Source organism: Sinocyclocheilus rhinocerous, unplaced genomic scaffold (assembly GCF_001515625.1).
Source record: "Sinocyclocheilus rhinocerous isolate Xijiao unplaced genomic scaffold, SAMN03320098_v1.1 scaffold377, whole genome shotgun sequence".
NCBI lineage: Eukaryota > Metazoa > Chordata > Actinopteri > Cypriniformes > Cyprinidae > Sinocyclocheilus > Sinocyclocheilus rhinocerous.
This window is the reverse complement of record NW_015633195.1, coordinates 1,248,158-1,252,692: the sequence shown is the minus strand read 5'-3', so window position 1 is coordinate 1,252,692 and position 4,535 is coordinate 1,248,158. Positions and strand designations below refer to the sequence as shown.

Sequence of the window (4,535 nt, the reverse complement as noted above, 5' to 3'; positions counted from 1 at the left end):
TTGGTGGAGTCGAACGGTAGAGTCGATGGTCTTTACACTCTTCGGTCTACACACGAGGAGGGCTTCACACGAGGGATGCCGCAACCGCTGCCGCGGTATAGTAAGCTTTTTATATTCGTCTAAGCTGCTTCTCTCAAAGAGTATTTCTTTACACTGTGTTTTGCTGGCGCTTGAAATTTTACATTTTTTATTTTTGAAAATTTACTGATTACTAATCTGCCTGAACAATGTGTTTCCCTAGAACTAGATTTACTAGAATGACTAAAACATTCACTAATTCAAAAACGGCTGAAATAAATGCCATTCTACTAAAAAAAAATGCAGTTAAGTTAGTTGTAGGCCTGGGTGATAAAAAAGGTATCGATATTTATCGACGGTACACCTTCTTTGATATCGATAGAATAAATGTTCGATATAGCGCACGATATATTCATTCAAAATATTAGAGAAATATAGAAGCTCAATGCGGAGAAGATCTTGAATGGGCTAAAACCGAAACCAAGCCATTCACACAGAACGCATCAATAATTATCGATACCGAACGATATGAAACATTATATCGTTGATAATTTTTTTAGCTATATCACCCAGCCCTAGTTAGTAGCATCACTAGTTCTAGTTAGTTACTTGCCAAGACTGGTTTATACTGTACACACACACTGAAATTGCTAACACTGGCTGCACAGCCATTTATCAAAAAGGGTTAGCCTAACTTTTTTCTCAAAATCTGAACAAGTGATATCTAATGCATATATACAATAATTTTCATTTTTTTACGAGCTATCCGAGGGGATATTTTATCCTTTGACTGTGTATTAAACATCATTTCCATTTTGAAGGTGCATGCTGACTTTCACCGTAACAAAGGAGAGGCCACGAACAGTGAAAAGTTATCACTCGCTGACAGGTGGCTTTGTGACAAATTAGCCCACATCGCCACAAACCTTTACATTTCCACATCTTCTTCAACATAAAGAGAAGAGCGTTTGATTAATGACCAAATGTGCCTAGCTCTGAAAACTTTGCTGAACTATTGCATCTTAAGTCCTTCAATTGACACAGGGGCTTCAGCTCTCAAAGTCACTTACGTCAAAAGCCCCGACTGTTGCCAAGAAAGTGCCGCTTCCCTTTTGTCAGTGTGTAAGTGGTTAACATCATTTCACTGCAGTGTTGCTTTGCTGAAACAGCAGCAGGACATTAATTTGGCATTAGCGCTGTAACATCAATTCCTCTCCATTTTCCAACTTGGATAATGCGTTTACTGTAAGCAGATTAATATCTATTCCATAAATCATTCAGAGAATTTGCAGAGCCAGAGACATGGGGGTAATGTCATATATGTTTGCTGATCCTGGTCTTGCGGCTGGAAGTTCATTCATCAGTGCCTCGGGGTCCTCGGGGACAGTCAGAGGGGAAAACAGAGAAACTTATAAAACGTCCTGATTATTTATTTATACTGACTTTGGCTCTGTAACTTATGTTTATATTCCATGTCCTTTTATTGCCACAAAACATCATCCACTCTCTGCTCACTAACATGATTACCGTAGGGGTGTGTATCACGATTTTTGATAGTTGACAGTTAAAATGTCTCCACGATCTGCTTTTGAAGAAATATAGTATCGTAGCAGAGCACATTCTATCAGTTGCAGTTCTGGCATTTCTGTCTCAATATACTGTACAACGCGACATACATTCACATCAAATGTTAACTCAGTGTGTGCACACCAAAAGTGAATTTAATTATTTGTGAGATTAGATTACATACAAAGTCAATAGCCGAATAGAGGCAAATTCTCGCCGGCCAACGCGATTGCCGTGAACGCGCAATATACACCTTAAACGCGTCTTACATGCAAGTAGAAAATTTTCAACTCGAGTGGAAAATTCGCAAGACGTGTTGTAGCGCAAGCCAATCAGTCAATAGCTTATTGCCACGTCCGGTTGTATCAGAAAATGGAAGAGAGCATTATGCAATGTTTTTTATTTGCTCAAGTGACATGAAAAACATCCCCCGAGTAATCTAGAGCGATAACGTTATGCAAATATTAGCTTCGCTTTTGGTGTGTTCACACCATAAAGCCTTGCTGGTTAAACATTTCATTGGCATGCTGTTCTGACATGTGCTTCCTCTGACCGCGTACACCTGAAGCTTGTGCACACTAACAAGCCTGTCAAACATGCCTGATTACTGGACTAAGTTATCTTTCGCATCTGATTGTGGTAATACTGTCAAAAACACACAAGGTTCACAAACACAGTTGTTATGTAAACAGTTGAGAAAAAACGGATGCGTGCAGGTCTTAAAGCGACAGCAGACTTAATAGTACTAAACATGTTGCCGCTTGTCATTAAATGAATAGTTCAAATTAAAATTCTGTCATTATTTACTAACTCACATGTTGTCCCAAACCTGTATTTATTTATTTCTTATGCTGAACACAAAAGAAGATATTTTTAATAATGTGGGTAACCAAACAGTTGTTGGTCCCCATTGACTTTGCACAAAAAACACATTTCACTGTTTTTTGATCTTGACACAAAATGACCAGCTAACATTAATTGACTAATCATATCAGCAGCATATGTGAAAGTGTGAATGAGTACAAGTCAGGTAAAATCATGATCATACTAATTAGATTGTAAGAGCAGACTGCTATAAAAGGAGGGAAGAAGCACATCCAATCATTGTGTTCTTGTTAGCAATGGTTACCTCCAAAGAAACACGTGCAGCCATCATTGCTTTGCATCAAAATTACCTCACATGCAAGGAAATTGCAACAAAGAATATTGCACCTGAAATGATTGGATAACGGTTTTGCATAGTAAACTAACTTTCTGTGTGTCTGTTTGACAAGCTACGTCCTTCATAGTTGGAGTCCTTCTGTGACTTTAGACACGTACACATAATCAGGACATATCAAGCGATCTCGAACAAAGCAATAGTGACACGTAGTACAAATATTTTTTACTCACATAAGTGTGCTGCACCATTCCTGTCGGATCCAATATAGACGTCACAGCATTGCTTTTTAATCTCAGTCTCTGTGCAAATCCAGCATCGACCTGTGTCTTGTTTACAAAGGAATCCGCGGTGAAATGAAACGAACAAACGCTCAATCTTTTACTCGCATGAGCTGGAACTTCATTAAAAATAAAATTCATCCACGCATTCCTAATATTTGAATCCGAAGGAAGGTTATGCAGTGACTGTGTTCTTGCGATCTTTTTGCTCGATCTGGTTTAGCGCCACTTATGTTATTTTCCTACAATGTCATGCGTGAATCAGTGGGCGGGGCTACAGAATAAGGTGTTGATATTCTTCTGTGGAGGCGGTGTTTAACCTATCTATTACGTCATAGGTAGGCACATTCCAGGATCTGGCGTTCGCTGGGCCTGGTGTCAATAAAAGCTTTTATTTCAGTAACAAGGACGTTTTCAGTTCTGAAACTTACAGGATATTCTTTTAGTACAATGACCTCTTATATATAAAAAGCTCAAGTAAAAGTTGATTTCTCAATTCATGACCCCTTTAATGTTAATAAAACACAAAGAGAAAAATCACTCACTGCTCTTGACTGAAGAACTTTAATACAGTTGCTTTAATAAGAATCAATGTATAATTTATACAGTGAAGTGTATATGGTGTTTTATTTTTATATTTGTTCAAGCAATTTCTTGAATGCTACTGCTAAATACACCTACTTTACCTGAAAAATAAAGCAGTTTGTTTTATTTGTATATTATGTGTATTTGTAATCTGTATCTTTGTTCTCATTTTTTAATAAAATAGATAAAATAACGACAAAGATTTTTATCTTTGCCCACTTTTTGCCTAAATATAAGCCATTCTTTTTTTATTTTATATTTTGTTACTTTGTAAGGCTTTGTTTTTAAAATAGGGAAATTAGTTTGGCTGTACTGCTCAGACAACTTGCAAAATAGTAAAACCAACATGACAAAGAATTGTGATAAAATCATTAATCGTGAGAAAAACCGTGATATGATATTTTTGCCATCACCCACCCCTAGACTACCGTCAACATCCTTATGAGGAACGTCATTGTTTTGATAACAGTAAAAAACATCTCTATGATGACAGATGGGTCAACTCCTAAAGCACAATGTGAACAGTGTTTATTTTAAGGTCTGGTAGAGTTGCTCAGAATCATATTGATTTATCATATTACTCTGGAATTGATTCGAAGTGGTCAGTCTTACATTTCAGACACTGGATCTGAAACCAGCTGCTTTATTTCAGTTTAACATTCAACCCAAACTCACGAGCAACTACCTGATAATACCAGAAAGACTAGCTCCACCTAAAAATTTTACTATTACAGAATATTTCCAAGACCAAAAAAAAATATACACTGAACAAAATTATAAACGCAACACTTTTGTTTTTGTCCCCATTTTTCATGAGCTGAAATCAAAGATCTAAGACTTTTTCTATGTTCACAAAAGGCCTATTTCTCTCAAATATTGTTCACAAATCTGTCTAAATCTGTGTTAGTGAGCACTTCTCCTTTGCC

General features: G+C 37.0%; 1 protein-coding gene across 1 annotated transcript in view; it reads right to left on the bottom strand.

The window, feature by feature from the left end:
- The window catches only part of LOC107743888 (cytosolic carboxypeptidase 6-like), a 60,923-nt gene that overhangs the window by 52,550 nt on the left and 3,838 nt on the right, over positions 1-4,535 (bottom strand). The window lies entirely within an intron of this gene.